At 34.4% G+C, this 19566-nt stretch overlaps 1 long non-coding RNA gene across 1 annotated transcript; it reads right to left on the bottom strand.

Moving 5' to 3' along the window:
* Window positions 1-8361: 8361 nt before the first annotated feature.
* LOC147076376 (uncharacterized) lies at window positions 8362-18088 on the bottom strand. The gene is made up of 4 exons (XR_015069288.1): window positions 17867-18088; window positions 16888-17022; window positions 13708-13860; window positions 8362-10927 (listed from the first exon to the last, which is right to left on the bottom strand). It is a non-coding gene; the product is annotated as an uncharacterized LOC147076376 (long non-coding RNA).
* Window positions 18089-19566: the final 1478 nt, after the last annotated feature.

The following is a 19566-nucleotide window of genomic DNA, read 5'->3' as shown; positions in this document are numbered from 1 at the left end:
AAAACATCGCGACTCAATTTAGAAAAATAAAATTTATTTTTATATAATTCAAAATCAGATTAAATAGAAATGGACATTTATGTACAATGTTTAGCAAATGATATCTCATAAGTCGTTTACAATTTATTATCTATTTTTAACCTTAATCCTATACATTTCAATTACTTACATTTCACCTTATAAGACCATTTGGTCCCCTTGAAAGAGAATTCATCCGTAGTTCATTCTGAGGGGCTATAAGTCACTCAGACTGCACTACGGGACTCAATACACAATAACTATAGCTTTGTTTAGAGATTAGGCACGTATTTTGCAAGTAAAATCGACATTCACGGTCGGATCGAAAAGTTGTGACGTCACTAATTTATTAAGGAAAAATGCCGGCTGAGGGCCTACATTTTGGGGCCGTGTCAATGGCCAACTTTCGTTTATAATAGAAAGTTTACACATTTCCGCAAGGAAGCGATAAAACAGCCTGCAAATCATATACAGCTACATTAATGACGCTATTTTGGCCATTAGTTCGGGATTCTGCTAGGTACGTCTTTGGTCTTTGCATCCTTTGCCTTTTTTTTCCAGGTTGATGTGTCTCATACTTTTCTTGAAGTTGTTCTTTTTCTTCTGGTGAAGAATTATTGTATAGGTCGCATTCAACGCACAAATCTTTTTTAGTCTTAAGGAAGCCAATATTAAATTCGTCATTAACACTCCCGTTGCCATGAAGAACTCGCACTTTATTTAGGCCCTTAAATCATGGATACCCCATTTATTATTATATACAAAAAAATCTACTTTTAGCTATTTGTAGATAAAATGCTTATGCGTAAAAATAAAAATGCACAAGTAGTTTAATTGAATGTTTTCTATATAAAATTAATCATTTTCCAAAGTCTGATCGATATTTTGATAAGACAGTGATAGGGCTATGTAAAAAGATATACGTTAGAGAAACCCACATAATAATTTTGTAAAGTGAGACACTATTATAAAATGTTATTTGTTAGAACAGCGAGACCAATTTATGTGTTTGTTCAATTTAATTATATGACTGATGGCTCGTATAAATCCTCCCATAATATAACGAACCTTGAAATTTAAAATGTTCTGTGCATCTGACGATAAATGCCAAACTAACCCTTAATGTAATGTTATTAGTGTTTATTTTATCATGTTAACTTTGCTTCATATGACGTTTATTCCTAAACACTTACCTTAAATTCCCGGTATCTCGGGCATGTCATAAAAACCTTTTTACCCAGATTTAGAAGAATACCAACCCTTATTACAAGGTCTGTAAAGTTTACATCAGTTTGTGGAACATGTGCATTTGAAAATATACCTACCTCGAGTGACCTGCACAAAAACGCACAGCAAGCGGTCGGTTTTCCTTTGTGCATATGAGTACTTGCATATTCTACCTCTATAATAAATTATATTGTAGTTATAAATTACTAATAATAACTTATGCCCGAAAAGAATATTATTTAGTCAGGACATGCATTTCAAATACAACTAGATATTCTTTTGTTTATGAAGTATGTAGGTATACAATAGTCGCAGAAAGTATTTTTAGTATTTTCAATAGTATAGTATACACGACATTCTCGTGGTACGAACCACTATGCTTTCTTTCAGTTGGTTACGTCTAATGAATAAGTGCTTACTGATATTTATTTTTATCTTTTTTATTTAAAAAAAATAATATTAGTGAGTAGGTACATGTCTAAATAATTAATTATATTGAAACTGTTGCATTTACATGTAGTTATTATACTATAACATTAACTCCATGTTATTATGTCCCTGAAATCAGTGAATTTATTTAGGTAGGACTAATACATTTAAGATTACCTACTAATTATTAATTTTGCTTTTAATGTCATAAGTACCAAATAATATTATTTTATTATAAAAATGTTATCATACTCAATCTGATGTAGGTATAAACATAATATAATATTATTTCTCTGCACCCCATGTCTGTAAAATCAATTCATTTTATGTTGGTATACCATTTTGGACATAGTCCGTACATAATGGTATTGACTAAATTTAATGTAAATTGCAAAAAATACCTCTATCACATGTATAAAATGTTTTTATGTATTTTGTATATATTATGTAGGTAATGTTATTCTTAATATTTTGCATTTCAGAAAGTGAGTATTTTTCTTAGAAATATAATAGTAGGTAGTTTTATTATTTCGATTGTTTTATATTATAATATAAAGTTATGAGTCACCATTTAAATTTTAATTAGATAATATTATGTAGATATATTCATTTGTAGTTTGTATAATATGTTATGCTTAGAAAATTATGTTAAAACGTAGTACAATGAAATAGTCGTAATGGGAAAACCACAGATTTAAAAAAACCCGCAATTTAACTGTACCTCCACGGTGGTGTGGAATTCAGTACAATTTTTGAAGTAAGGGGTCTTTCACACCGTTATCTTCCACCTAAGTAAATCTAATGATTGTTTTATTATATGTAGGTAAGTATAATGTTTAGTATCTACAATAATACACAAGTATTAAATTACGGTTCCTATCAAATACATCAGTGATTTCCAAACTTAATGTTATTACGCCTCCTTTTTAAAAAAAAATGAAACTTGGCGCCTCCCCCCTTTATTTCATTAAATAATTCAGACACCTTTTTAAATAGTCAAAAATGTAGGCACTTATACAAAAATAAAGAAAACTTAAATATATAAATAATAAACAAGGTTTTACTACTTATATTACTACTTATACTTATTTAAATTAATTTATTTTTCATGCGATGGATGTTTAAAAAAGATTTTGCGAAAAGCGAGCCCCTAGGCCAGGATATTTGTTGGGCCCACCTACCTATCTCTGAGGTTAAGGGCAGTGTGGTACTATAATGTAGTGTTTCCTAAATTATACACATACACGGGAGTTATCATTACATATATCACTCATGATATAGGTATCACATCAAACGTACAACTACCTACATATTTAATATATCATAGTTTTGAAATCAAATGATTTTTTTACTATTAGAGTAAATTTGTGAAATAAATAATGGGGAAAGTGCATTAGCAAACTATCATAACGCTCAGTAAATAGATTTTTGTTTGCTTCAATATATCTGGCGCAAAATCATTTAAAAGTGGAAACATGACGATTTTTTTTTTAAATTTTGATTTCCAAAGCTCCAATTTTTTATGTATGCCTTCACTTTGTCTTTTTAAATCAGTCAATGCATTAGTGGTCCTTGCATTGATTTATTCACTTTTTTTTAATTTTAACTAAATAGACAAATTTAACAACAGTTATCATTCGTTAACAAATTTGCCTCAAATTTCAATATTATGATTTGATCCTTGTATATCATTTTTTCACGAGATAGCCAGCACACTCAACAATAGTATAGAAGTGAGGTATTAAAAAATTAGTCTACATATTATCTTCAGACAGTTTAACAAACAACGTTTTTTAGGACTGTTTTTATGTAGTTTATAACTAGCGGCTGTTTTATAAACTTTATTTGCAAACTGCAATCATGACGTGGCTTTATTTGTGTAAAACTTTTCGTGCCTACCTTCGCAACACTGCGCACCTACCAGTTTGGCAATATATAATATGTATGAAAGTACATTTTTATGGAGATACAATATATTTATTTTAACATAGACTAGAAAACCTCTTGTTATGAAATTCTCGAAAGGTGGGTATATTATAGACTTACTACATGCGTATAGGTACACATAGCGTAGTGATTTAATTTTTATTATGTGTAATTATTTCAGCATAATAAACATAACATTAAATAATTTTAGTGGAAACTATAAGATTGAATTATTTTTGTTTTTAATTATTCTTATATAAATATTTAACGTGTTTTGAAATTATATTATAGGTGAGATACCCGGCTTCGCACAGGGTCGCTTAGTGGATACATTTACCTTAGATATTTAAAAAATAATAATGAAATTATCTTTTTAATATTAAAATATCTGTGTAATACAATATGAAAGTAATTCTAATAGGAGTAAAGGTCAAACAAAAGAACTGTAAATTAAAATCGAATCCAAAATATGCAAACGTTATTAATAGTATTAATATGTAGTAAAAAATTCAAAATTGGATGGAACAAACAAACAACAAACTTTGTATTTTATATAATACTAACCATCCCAGGTGTGCGAACAACAACTGAGAAAAATTTCATCGCAATCTGATGAATGTTATAAGAACGCATACGAATAGAAGAAGAAGAAGAAGAAGATAATTGTACTAATTTAGAAACCTTCGCGGGTGTTGGCACAATTACTGACGAAAGTTTTATTAAAATCGGATGAATGGAATAGGTACGCATACGAATAGAAGAAGAGGAAAAATATTGTTGTACTAATTCAGAAACCTTTGTAGGTGTGGGCACAACAATTGACGAAAGTTTCATTCCAATCGGACGAATGGTATAGGAATCATACGAATAAAAGGATATAGAATAAAGACAATGAAGAAGAAGAAGATGGTTGTACTAATTCAGAAACCTTTGCGTGTGTTAGCACAACAACTGACGAAGGTTTCATCGCAATCCGATGAATGGTATAGGAACCATATGAATAAAAGAAGATATAATGAAGAAGAAGAGATAGTTTTTCTAATTCAGAAACCTTTGCGGGTGTGCACACAACAACTCACCAAAATTTAATCGCAATCGGATGAATGGTATAGGAACTATATAAAATAAATGAAGATAGAATGAAGAAGAAAAAGAAAATGGTTGTTCTAATTAAGAAACCTTTTCAGGTGTTAACACAACAACTAACGAAGGTTTTATCGCAATCGGATGAATGGTATAGGAACCATATGAATAAAAGAAGATATGATGAAGAAGAAGAAGATGATTTTTCTAGTTCAGAGATCTTTGCGGGCATGCGCACAACAACTGATCAAAATTTCATCGCATTCGGATGAATGGTATAAGAACGCATATGAATAGAAGAGGAAGAAAATAGTTGTACTAAATCATAAACCTTTGCAGGTGTTACCACAACAACTGACGAAGGTTTCATCGCAATCCGATGAATGGTATGGGAACCATGCGAATAAAAGAAGATATAACGAAGAAGATGGTTTTTCTAATTCAGTAATCTTCGCGGGCATGCGCACAACAACTGATCAAAATTTCATCGCAATCGGATGAATGGTATAAGAACGCATACGAATAGAAGAAGATAGAATAGAAAAAAAGGTTGAAGAAAATTGTTGTACTAATTCAGAAACATTCGCAGGTGTCGGCACAACAACTGACGCAAGTTTCATTGCAATCGGACGAATGGTATAGGAATCATAAGAATAAAAGAATATAGAATGAAGACGACGAAGAAGAAGAAGATGGTTGTACTGATTCAGAAACCTTTGCGGGTGTTGCCACAACAACTGGCGAAGGTTTCATCGCAATCCGATGAATGGTATAGGAACCATATGAATAAAAGAAGATATAATGAAGAAGAAGAAGATAGTTTTTCTAATTCAGAAACCTTTGTGGGTGTGCACACATCTTCTTCTTCTTCGATGACGCTACAGCTCAAGTCGAGCCCTGGCCTCCTCCACCGCTATCCTCCAGCCGGAACGGTCCTCCGCACGTCTTTTCCAGTTCCTGATTTTTAGTATCTGGTTGGCATCTTTTGTAACATTATCACGCCATCGTGTGCGTGGCTTTTCCACTGGCCTTTTTCCTCCTGGGTTTCCTTCGAGGATCTTCTTCGGTATCCGTGACTCAGGCATGCGCTGGACATGGCCTGCCCAGTTTAGCCTCTGGAGTTTTATGAAGTTGGAGAGTTTTGAATCTTGGTATAAGCGGTATAGTTCCGTGTTGTACCTAATTCTCCACTCCCCATCATCATTCATGGGTCCGTATATCCGCCTAAGGATCTTTCTCTCAAAGCAATCCACCATTTCAGCTGCTTTTACATTTAGCGTCTATGACTCGCACCCGTAGTGCACACATCAATTCACCAAAATTTCGTCGCAATCGGATGAATGGTATAGGAACGCATATGTCAGACAGACTTTCATTTGTATGTATAAGATATAGTCTATAATCTGCGCGCAAGTGCAAGCAATAAGTTGACAAAGTTTTATCGCAATCGGATGAACGGTATGGCAGCGCATAAAAAAACGAACAAACAAACTAACAAATATTCATTTTTATATTATAGATTATAATCAGGGAATCGATATTGCAAAATTATAAGTATTTTTTTTATATACTAGGGAAATTATCTAAAAGTAGGTAAGATATATCTAAAGTCTTAGAGGTATAGACTTAATACGTGCGTATAAGTTCAAGTAGCGTAGTTATTTATATTTATTAATGTGTATTATTTCAGCATAAGAAACATGATATTAAAATATATTTAGTGGAAACTATACGATCAATCGGAGTATTTTTCTTGATTAATTGTTCTTATGTAAGTATATTATTTTAATGTGTTTTAAAATACGATTTTTAAAAATACTTAATAACATGATACAATAAGATCACAGTGTTTTAAAATTATATAGGGAATCGATATTGCAAAATTATAACTATTATTTTATGTGGTGAACGTGATAACGCAAGTCCACACAGATGTTATCCTACCTAATAACATCCCTCGTTCGCTTCGGATGAATTAGCCACCCCCACTCTCCGTGAAATGGCAGCGTATGTTGGTTGTTCCATTTAAAACAGACCGAGACACGCCGTGGCTTAGATATGACGTACTTTTATCGATGTCCGATATTATACACGATTATAAGATAATTGCATGTAATATACACAGAATAAAATGTTAAACGATGACTAAACAGTATTTAAAAACATACTTTACCTTTTGAAGCAATCAATTAGCTTTTAAAATGCCTTAAAATGCCAAATTTCTATCGGGACACTGAGTGGACGGCATGGGAACGGGCGTAATTTTTTTATCATGGTAAGGGAAAGGTTAAATATGGATGCGTATAATATTGTTCTTTTCCAAATGTCATATTGCTGTCAGCTTGTTGTTTTTTGTATAACCGATACATTTCCGCAATTGTTAATTTACCATCTAAATACAATCTAGACGTCTGTGCACGCGAATAATGTTACTCGATCACTGGGAAAGACTTAATGTGAGCTCTTATTTCTTTTTTTAAATCATCATCATTTTTTTTGTGATAGCCATGGTGACCTCTTTGTTCTGGAATTGGCGTTCCGGAAAGGAGATCTCTTGTTTTCCACGCAATGGAGCAGTACCTTTCACTCACCCCAAATATGTTGATAAAGTATTTTTTGCATACTTCTTCTATTTTACTTCCATTTAATTGAAGTTGATAACAAAAATTGTTGCCTCTGCTGCTTCCAGTTTTTTTGTTTGAATACTACAATACTACTGTAAAAATAATATCCATGCAACTAGTGAGAAAATTACGCTGTATCTCAAGATCTTCGTGTAGTAACAGAGTTACAACAGTATTTTTTTGAAAAGTATTGTTTTAGTTTTTTAGAAAGCTTCTTGTAAAATACTGTCGTAACTTAGTTACAACACTATTTTATTATCGATTTAAAAGTTTTCGGAAAGTAATGTACTGTATTAAGTGCTTTCTCTCTGACACTATTTGAGTTTGAGATACGACAGTATTTCATTAAAATAGCAAAAAAAAATACGAATCCAACCACATCTATAACTCGAAAACGCCCATTTCAGACTTACGACAGTATCTTACTGGGGGTGCGATGTATTCTAATTTGAATGCCATCTCTGTTTCAATAGATAAATATTTTGAGTCAACGGTTTCAGATAGGTGAATTTTAAAATACATGTAACAACTTTTATAGTTTTTTATACTTTAAAAATATTTGAATAAAATTTAAATTACGAAGTATGTACCTACCTATTATTCAAATGTAATTCGCAAACCTGCGCATGTCATTGCTGATCACCAAGGACGCGACGTCCAAAGACAACGGAAGTAAACTAGACATCGCGAACCCGACAAAAAATTACAGTCCTGTTAAGCATGTCATAGTAATTAATACACGTTGTTTCCAAGAAGTGAGCTGATTTTTTTAATGGAATGATATTTCCGTTGTTACTAAGTTTAGATAGCTATTTATATATATACCTAATGATTCTCCTCGAGTTTCCGCCTCCAAGCGACGCTCAATCTGCCTACCCCCACAGGAAGTCACTGTATTTTATGGTCAAATAACAAATTCCAAACGAACTGAGTATGTGAACCTACTATAATTTTGGTGTGCATACTTGTATGATAAAAAGGGTATAGTTGTGCAACCAAAATAGTATTATTTTGAATATCGTAAAAAATCATATTTATTTCACTTCTTCTTTTTCGATGGCGCTACAGCTCAAGTCGAGCCCTGGCCTCCTCCACCACCGTCCTCAGCCGGTACGGTCCTCCGCACATCTTTTCCAGGACCTGATTTTTAGCAGCTGGTTGGTATCTTTTATAACGTTAATTTATTTCACTAATACACCAAAAGTACAAAAATTTCGGAATTTACATACAATAATTACACCTTGTGAAGAATCAAAAAAAATCATATTGTAAATTAATCACATAATAATAATAAACATAAATCACATAAAAGTAGGTATATTTATTTACAATTAATTTATCTGTATTCCACATTTGCTACATTTTATATTAATCTTAAGGTAATTTATTAAAATCATAGGTTACATACATATAAAGAATTAATACATTCTTTGTATATTTGATGAAATTGTTCGCAGAGTAAAGCTAGGCTGGAGTGCTTCTGGCCGCCTGAATAATGTCTTCAGTGACCTTTCACTGTGCCTAAAGCGCAAAGTGTTCAACCAGTGTGTGCTTCCCGTGATCACATATGCGTGTGAAACATGGACCTTAAGTAAAAGAGAGATCCAGAAACTTAGAGTAGCACAACGTGGTATGGAGAGGTGCATGCTGGGCATAACGCGAAAGGACAAAAAGCGGAATGAGTGGATAAGGAAGCAGACAAGGGTTTGCGATGTATTAGAGTTTATTAAAAGCCTTAATTGGAGATAGGCTGGATATATAGCTCGAAGAAGAGACAATCGTTGGACAAATCTAGTCATCCTGTGGTATTCAAGAAGTACAAAACGTCCACAAGGTAGACCTAGAGGTCGCTGGATCGATGAAATGATAAAGTTCTGCGGAAGTACGTGGCAACACAATGCATAGAAGCGAGAGAAGTGGAAGTAGCTTGAAGAGGCCTTCATCCAGCAGTGGATAGATTCAGGCTGGTGATGATGATGACATTCTTTATGGGAGCGAAAAGATAACGTGGCATATTAAAATACAGAGACTGCGCTGGATCAGCCACGTGCAGAGAATGCCGGAGGATATACCGGCGAGCCGGGCTACGTACGCAACCCCCAGGGCAAGAGATGACCTGGACGGTCGAAATTGAGATAACTTGACTACGCCACAGGGGATTTAAGAATGCTCGTTTAAAGCTACTGGAGAGTATCGGCGCTGGATCGTCCAGGATGGAGGAAGTTTTTGAAAGAGGCCAAGATGCACCAATAGTTGTAGTGCCAGAAGTCCTAATAATAAGCAATAATAATAAAATAAAATAACTTCGGGTAAAGGTATAAAATTAAAATAATGCTAGGTATACGTATAAAATAAAATATTTTTCTTCTTGTGCCACCCGAAACAGTTCAGTGGAGCTGTACTCGTACTAATCACGGAGGTTTTTAAACCAACAATTGTGACGTCATCCTCTGCTAAATTAACCGTTGATTTGTCCTTAGAATACAAGATGGGGAATGATGAAATTTCGACCATTTATAATGTGGCCGAGGTACTGTACATTTAATATATTATAATAGATTATCAGCAGAATGGGTTTTTTTCTTACTACTAGAATGAGTGATTTTATGTCTTTTCATTGTAAAAGAGTTAAAACTTGTGTAACTACATTCATCACATTTAAATGGCTTATCACCAGAATGAGTCATTTTGTGCGATTTCATGCTATCAGCTCTAGAGCATGCATAATTACAGTTGTCACATTTAAATGGCTTTTCACCCGAATGTGTCATTTTGTGTGATTTCATTCTACTCCCGAGTACACAAGAGTAATTACACTCATCACATTTTAATGGCTTTTCACCAGAATGAGTCTTTTTGTGTAAATTCATGCTGTAGAATGTTATACATGCGTATTTACATTGGTCACATTTAAACGGTTTGTCTTCCGAATGCGTGATACTGTGTAATTTCATGTGAGCAGATGTTATACACGAAAAATTACATTTATTACATTTAAATGGCTTTTCACCGGAATGAGTCATTTTGTGTGATTTCATTCTATAAATCTGTATACACGAGTAATCACACTTATCACATTTCATTGGCTTTTCTCCTGTATGTGTCATTTTGTGTACTATCATTTTACTAGCGTGTAAACATGAGTAATTACAGTCATCACATTTAAATTGCGTTTCGTTAGAATGAATCCTTTGATGATATTTCATGTAAGCAGATGTTTTACAAGAGAAATTACAAATTTCACATTTAAACGGCTTATCATGTAATTGTGTTGTCTTGTGTCTTACAGCCGTGTATGTGGTTTTTTTTATTGCTTTTTTATGCAACGCTTTGTGAACCTTCAGTGAGTCTGACGAACCAAAAAGAGCAAAACAAATACTGCACGCAAAGTTATTTTCATAGAGATTTGTTTTTTCTAACCGTATAACTACTATAACTTCGGGGTAAGGTTGAATAGCATTAAACCTATCACGTTTTATCCTATCGTTATATTCCTTAACCTCTTTTTTAATATTATCTTCATCAATGTGTATGTCTTCGAGCGGTCCTTGCACTTTAGACATACTCCAGGTCGAATTCAGATTCACATGGTTGTCCATTATTGTGCTAGCAGCGATGTCCTAAACATACAGAAAATTATCTATATTATATTCATCGTAAGTGTCAATAGCTATGTTTACCTATACATTCTTAGCTCAATGTAAAAAATGAAATAATGCTAACAGTGTACATTATTTTTTTTTGGATCTCCACAACCAACTTCCGCTATAACGACTTGATCCAGGTAGTGTTCAATTGAATTTTAAAAACTATCCAACACCATGTGGTATTTGTAACTTCTGTGTGCACTATTTATCTTTAATATTAACAGGCTACCTCTACCCTTCGACCCTGGTGCGTCGGGTCTCCACATCTCCAATCTAGCCACTTCATTCGGTTTAGATTTATTATGTAGTAAAAGTAGTATTAAATTTACAAGCATTCGGTACCTAACCTACTTAATTATATACAATAAAGTGCCACATATATATATATATCAATATTAGAACCTCCGTGTACCAACGACGCGATAGTAGACTTAAATCGATAATCACAAAATTCGAAGTTAATTTTTGGGCAAACCAACTGTGGATTTTAAATATTTGATTTTTTCAAGTTAGACACCATCGGGAGGCAGTGTTTGTGCCAATTGGCTTGCAGTTTTACGATATATATGTATATAATAATACCAAATTAACCCTTTCCAAAGAAATGACTCCAATTACATATCAAAAATCGAATGTAAAATAGAAACCACCCATTAATAAATTGATTAATCCTGCCCGCAAATGCACAAGCCCTGTTAAAATATTACAAATAATATTTCGAAAATAATTTTGTGAGGGGCTATCTTTGAGTACGAACCGTACCTGCTGGTTAGTCGCTGGCGAAGCCGAGGTCACTTTGACCTTAAGTAACGGGATTTTGTGATAACCTAAAGACCCCGAGGACATACTGGAAGCAAGCCATACCTACCCTTCTAACTTTCTACACATCTCCTTCCCACCCTTCATAAATGTGAATTAGAGATATTTTTAAGATAGTTAAAAATTTGCCACTGAGTTGGAAGTCAACTTAAGCCGGGCGGGAGCTAAACCCGCACGTGCGAGGTCTCGTGGCGTCTCAATACGATGCAACTTTCACGCTTACGTCTCTAAATATACCGAAATAAAAACGAAACAAATCAGTGATACAACCAATGAATTTATTAATGGACGACGCACTCAATACAGTAGCTAGCAAGTAAATTCGCGCATTCGCATGTATAGGTAGACGCCACGCAATTTCCATTATGCGATATCAAGCATCGAGAATTTATAGCAATATGTCCTTTGTTGTAATGGCGTTAGAGCAGTGTTTCTAATGGCAATGTTCATTTGAGCGAACCCGTTCGAACCGAAAGATTCGGCAGACCCAACAAAAAGCATCAGGAATTTATAGCAATATCACCTTTATTGTAATGGCGTTAGAACAGATTATGCCATTCGGCAGACCCGACAATAAAGTGAGTGTCATTTTCTTTTCCAGATCATTCGTCCATATTAATGTCATTGGATACAACGAAATAAATAAGAAGTGAATCTCGTAATACCCAGTAATGTAAAGAGTTCGCTCAAATGAACATTGACACTAGAAACACTGTTCTAACGCCATTACAAAAAAGGTGATATTGCTATAAATTCCCGATGCGCGATATCGTATAATGGAAATTTCGTGACGTATACCTATACATGTGCGAATGTCGCTATGCGCGAATTTACTTGCTAAAGGTACTGTATTGAGTGCGTTGTCCATTAATAATGTCATTGGTATTTGTATAATAATTATAATAAAACCCAACTCTGCGCGGAGTTAACATATTAAAATCTCTGTTAATCATTTTACACTTTTTGCTGACCTATAATTTGTAACAGAAATCCCCACAATATCTCTCTCGCATACACAAAAATACCAGATCTGAATGTCTGAACTGAGAAAAGAATTCTGACACCTGAGTTTCTAGGATATATTAATATATATATATATATATATATATATATGTGTGTGTTTAAATCTTCGAGAATTTTACGGTTAAAGGAATACAATACATCTTGAAAAGTATTGGCCAATAGAGGTCACCAGGTTTTTAAACTTTTATAATCGCTTCAATGATTTCCACTCTTCTATCGACCATTAAGAAGTAGTTTTAACATTTTGTCGCTGAGAAACCGTTAATAGTCTTTCTTTGGAATAACAAAAAGGAAACATATCTATTAATATTTATGTACTCTAGTTCAGGGCTGGCGAACCTTTTTATGTAAGGAAGGAACAATAATATTTAAAATTTCGATAAAATGATAGTGTTATAGATACCACTCACAGAACATAGCACACGTATACCATTAGGTATCATTTTTTTGAATTACGCCATATATTTCGGTCATTTTTCGTGGGTTGAAATGAATTAATTGTTTGTTTATGTACTAATTAGGTTGGTTATTATCGCACAAATTGACATAAAAATTGCTCCGATCAGGTGGGACATACTTATGCTACAGTGGTCTCAAGCATCGTAAATCGATTAAAATTAGAGGTTCGCGGCGTGGCATCGTCCGCCGCCTGTTGAGGTGAGGTCAGTGTGATAATATTATATGTGACGCAAGTCTAAGGACCTATCTATGCAATTATATATTTACATTATACGTAATACTCATTCTTGAAGAGTATTTGGCTGCTATTTTTTATACAATGCAATAAGTCATTTATTATTATTATAGGTATTTTTTTCTCTTCCAATGCGTGCCATGGAAAATCATCTCGCGTGCCACCAGTGGCGTTCGCCACCCCTGCTAGTTAATTAATGTAAGTATTTAGTAGGTACCTGATCATCTGGACTCCGCTCCAAATAAGAACAACCCGGTTTAACATCTTCGTAATTAACTGGGGTCTTTATATCTTCAACGAACTCTTCCTTGACGGTAACACGCTGAGAATCCGTCTCCGAATTTACAGTACCCAGGTCTGTTACCAGATTCTGAAAAGAAGTATATTACGCCATAAAAATATGAATATAGGTAATTGTTTTAAGCATAGGTCTAACCCAGTGGTCGGCAAACCGCGGCTCGCGAGCCACATGCAGCTCTTTGGCTCCTTGAGTGCGGCTCTGTCACAAATGCCTTCTGCCCTATTTGACAAAGAAGAATCAAAGAAAAACGGATGACGAAAACCGTGAATTTAAAATTAAATGGACCGAGACTTTCACGTGTATTCAAAACTTAACTGGTCTACCGTCCTTTATTATTTGTCAGGAAAAATTAGCGCATAACTACACTTTACAACTAAGAGAGGAAATAAAGAGTAAATTGAGATATCGTCCTATTGATGAGAACCTGGAATCATGCTTAAAATTAAAATCATCAATATACATATCTGACCAGTAGCGCGCCCAGAATTTAATATTGGGGGGGGGGGGCAAGGAGGAGAATTAGTCCCATAGGCTCTTTTTCTTCTTAACAGCCTAATTTATCGTTTATCAGCCTTTTGTCTATTGCATTCGGTGTACCAACACCATGGTCCCCACATCCTGAAACGGGCCCTCAGGCTAGGATATTTGGCGGCCCCCTACCTACCTATAAGATAAAAGGCAGTGTGAAACACTACATTGACGTTTTTCAAATTGTGTTTTAGTTCAAATTAAGGGTAGGTACTCATACAGTGAATTATTGGCGATTTTTAATACATCTACTTTAATAATGGAGCTGCCGAGTATCGACAAATAATAATCAAAAAATATAGTTTTAGGGATTAGGTTTTTTTAGAAACCCAGACATTTATTAGTATTTCGAAATTTTTGTGTTAGAAATTAAAATCTACGAATTTTTTCTAAAAAGGGTACTGGAGAATTACAAATCATTTTTTTTCCGTGTTTTTATTTGTCTAAGCCCAATGTATAGTTTATCGGCTTTCAATTTCAATGTTTAAAATCATTCTGATAATTTTCATGTTTGGGTGTTGCTAGGGCCCTTTGCCGCCCCCCCCTGGGTGCGCCAATGTATCTAACTTATCCAAAAGAAGATGCAACAGGCCATTATTCACATTGAGTGTCTGTCAGTCATTGTCATGATTTAATTCTATGGATACTTTACATACAATTTAATTTGTATCAATAAATAAGATCATTATTAAGCATGATAATATCAAGTTTTATTCAGTGTTCCTATAGTTTAGAATAGTTTAAGACTTAAATCTTTAACTAAAGTTTATTAATATAATAAACAGTGTACATAATATTATATAATTTCAGTTTAAGAAATTTAGCTCTCAAAAGAAATCTCGATCGTTGTACTGTTGATATTTGGCTCTGTTGACTAATGAGTTTGCAGACGACTTGTCTAAGCCATAAGCCTTTTTCGTATAATCTTAAATAAATTCACTTTACAAGCCACTATCATTTGAGTGCATTCAGGGCGAATGCATAATGTATCCCATACATGAATCATGAGATCAAGATAGAGATTAATGCCAAGTAGCACTTTTGAAGAAATTCAACATATATTGTCCTGATCGCAATCGACTCACTCTATTGAAGGTTATCAGATGCTATATCACAAACCTACACTTATCAACCGAGTCGAAGCCTGGACATCAAATGAATGGATAATAAGAAGACTGTGGCTCAGGGGCGGCTGATAGGCCCTACCCTGGGGGCCCGGCGTAGGCGGTCGAGCAGTTAAGTGAGGTAAACACACACTACACATTTGACGTAATAGTAAAAATAGTCACCTGCGGTGCTATTTTACTTGAAGATCATTCTAAATTGCATTGCAAATTGCAATTTCTATGCAATGCATATTGTTGTGATATGATGATTTAATATGATTATATAATGGTAATGCATGTGTAGAATTTTATTTTATAATTGATTTTAATATGTTTCCTGTCTAATATAAAATGGCTATTTATCCAATATGGCGAAAGGTTGCATGTTACCATCGCTACCGCAAAACGGGGTCGCAATCACTACTCCATAATATTATCCCCTTAATTCTACCTCGCGGAGTTCTGGGGTTCCGAGGAATACCATTACATCACACTACTCTTAACTATTATGGATAGATTGGCGGCTCACCAAACATCTTGGTCTGGGGGCCCGCTTCAGGATGTGGGGGCCATGGTGTGGCTGAAACGGCAGTGACGTCCCTAGGCAAAATGCTGCCCGTAGACAGACTTAGAATGCCATACCCTTTCATTCTCTGTCTCAAAGTGTACGCAAATTTGGTACCAATGGTTAAAAGGTACTTAGAACCTAGAAAGGTACTAGAATCCAAGGCAGGGGTTTACAAACTTTATCGTCAAAGGGACAAAGGGAAATCAAAAATATATGGCGGCCCGCCTTTTTTGTAAATATTTTGTTTTTAAAAAAAATAAGGCAAAAAAATATTTCATTGTGTAAAGTTATATTTTTAACTAAATATACGTTATTATTACTCTTTTTAATATACTTACTAAAAAATAATTAAAATTTTTCACTATGTGATTTGTGCAATTGTTTGAAATTATATCCTGCAATCTAGGCTCAAATTTTCTGGACCATTCATTATTATATATATTATGAAGAATACAAAATAGCACAGATTTAACATTAATCTCGCTGGCAAGAATGAATGGTCGTCAGGCCTGACATAATTGGGCCGCGGGACACACTTTGTGAACACCTGCTCTAGGGCATTTCCACGAAACGTGCGCTCAAATAACAGTTTTAATGAACCAATACTAGGTATGTGTAATATGTATTCTTAATCCAACGAAATTAAATAAAGTATGAATAAAAAAGTGTGCACTATTTTTCTCATATCGCTCAAAATATATCAAAACTATAATGGTTTGGTGGGGCAGGATTTAATTGATTATCAAAAACTAGCCAAAACCATCTATAAATTGTAGTCTTAGTTCACTAAAACCAAATATACGTATGACAAACAAAGTTTAATGTATACTATTTATGGTGGATCTTAACAGCCTACCTCCACCATTCGCAAATGGAATATTCATTAAAAAATACCTGAGTAACTGAGCATGCTTGTTGATAGTCTCCATATTTGAAGAGGGTTTCTTTGTCTTCAATACACTCTTCCTTAATGTCAAATCGATGAGGATCAACCTCTGATTTTATATTGGCATAGACCGTGGTGTTGTTCTGAAATTACAATACGCCATGTCAATAAATATATTAAGTAAGTAAATGGTTTTGTCCACCATTCTTCGTGGCGTGGAAGACCAGGTAGCGAAGTGGAATGCCTCCACCAAAGCCAGGCACAAATATCGTTTGTTCTTTCCTAATGTTCAATGGCGGTTTGAACCCTGACAATTCCACTGGTCAATTTTATACTGGCCACGGTCGATTCGTTGCCAAACTCTTTGAGCTTTGACTTGCCACCGGACCAACATGTCCATATGGCAGAGAACTACAGAATGCTAACCACATTATCTGGGAATGTCCGAAAATGTGTCCCGATAGAGAAGAGATGCTCAAAACGGTCCATCGTGCATTCCTAAATTTATGACTTCTTATTGCGGACATGAAGATCTCTTCGCATAATTTTGTATGTCCTTATGGTGTAAACTTAGTTTTTTGTAAGTACTATATATTTATTAATTAAAATATTTTTTGTTAGCTTCTCCCATGGCCACTTTTTATAAGAAAGCATAAACTCAGTTAAAGTAGACCTAAGTGCGTGGAGATATTAGTCTTAGGTATCTCCCCCTGAGACATTCCAGGCGTAAAACTACTGATCTTTCACACGTGGTGCAGGGCTGATTAGTTTGGAGGGGTCAATGTTTGTGTTGTTTCCATCCGTGTCGACATTTGAAGAGGTCCATATTGGTTTGACTTAGACATTAAAAATATGAATTTTGAGCCGTTATTTATGTGTTTCACTGTCGTTCATATTATACAATGTATATAAATATAATTATTATCATGTTTTCTTGAGAGAAGAGACCAACTAAAACCCATAATAAACCAGCTTGGAAAAACTAACCTCACAAATGCCACTGGAGTCGTCAGGGTCGGCAGTATTTAGCTTCATATGGGTAAGCGTCTCTGGGGTGTGAGGATTGTTTACGGGCATCTCAAACCAATGCTCTCCTGCATCACGATCGACGTCTTCTGATTCACATTTAATATTCATTTTGCACATGTATTCAAAGCAAAACTGCTGTTGGGATTATTATGACAGCCAATGTGACTTCGGCAAAGCAATTGTGCCATAGACAAAAGCGATATAATGCCACTGTTTAGTGTTGTCATATTTTTTATGGAATTGTAGCACTTACGATACGTCTAAAAGAATATAGGTAGGTAAGCAATACTGGAGAGAAAATATAATTTTAATATTTCTTGTCGGGAGGAACTATATTATAGTTCCTCCCTGCAAGAAATATGTCCCAAAATAGGATATTACGTTATTATGCCAACGATACATTTTTTATGTACCTACCTAGGCAGGGCTGGAAATTGAACGGACGCACCGGAGCGCCGTTCCGGCTCGTGAAATTTGTAAAATTATCGCTCCGTCTCGTGGAAAAAATATGTTGATCGTCTGAGCTAGATAGGCCATAGAATAAAAAATCTGACACACTTATTTTTATAAAATACAAATACGATTTGATGACTATGTAAATATCTTCAGAAAAATTGTCGAGCGCTCCGGTTCGTAAACTTTTCCATTTCGAGCGCTGTACCTAGGTACCTACTGAAACAATTTTTTCAGCCGTAGAAATCGTGCCTACCTACTATAATTTTATTATGAAAGTAGGTACCTATATTATTGTACCGAATAAAATTTCGATCTGCGTACTACGTAGGGCAGTGGTCGGAAAACTCATTAGTCAACAAAGCCAAATATCAACAGTACAACGATTGAGATTTTTTTGAGAGCCAAATTTTTGGAAATTTACTAGGTAAGTATATAGGTAGGTACACTGTTAACGTGAAATCGTTCTTAATACATAATGATCTTATTTATTGATAAAAATTAAATTGTAGGTAAGGTATCTATAAAATTAAATTATGACAATGACAAACAAACACTTAATGTGATCGATGGCCTTGCATCAAACTACTTAAAAGTTTAGATAAGTCAGGGTTGTATGTTGTTGTCATTAATTTTAGGCACGATTCCAGGTTCTCATCAATAAAACGACTTCTCAATTTACTCTTGATAAGGTTCATGCTTGAAAAAGATTGTTCGAATGAATATGTAGAACCGGAAAGAACAGCAAACGCTAGTTTTTTCAACTGATCATAATTATGAGTCAGTAATACTATTACAAGTATTAAAAATCATCATGTCTTCCTTCTCCAGGCCTTTCAAAGCAGACTACTAAACTTGTGCTGTGAAACATGTTCACATTTGTTTTTCTCCAACATGTCCATATCAGCACAGAGATGTTCAAACTTAGAGCTCCATAATTCTTTATCTATAATAGAGTTGATAATCTTAATCACCAATTCCATAACTTTGCAAGTATTTGCGCACAAAGCACTTCTTGACGAATAGTGCAATGGTAAGCAAGTATCTCGTGATATTTTTTTCTTTCAAAATAGCAACAACCCCCTCCCCTTTCTTACGCCGGTCATACTTAACTCTTGTCTGTTGAAATTGACACAATTTTATCGAGTGGAATATTATGATGTTTTTCCATACACTCGATTACAGCATTTGCAATAATATCCTCT

The sequence above is a fragment of the Rhyacophila brunnea genome, unplaced genomic scaffold (genome assembly GCF_057557595.1).
Source record: "Rhyacophila brunnea isolate RB1 unplaced genomic scaffold, BYU_Rbru_1.0 scaffold_13, whole genome shotgun sequence".
Classification (NCBI taxonomy): Eukaryota; Metazoa; Arthropoda; class Insecta; order Trichoptera; family Rhyacophilidae; genus Rhyacophila; species Rhyacophila brunnea.
The sequence above is the reverse complement of the archived record's forward strand: the minus strand, read 5'-3'. Positions and strand labels throughout refer to the sequence as shown.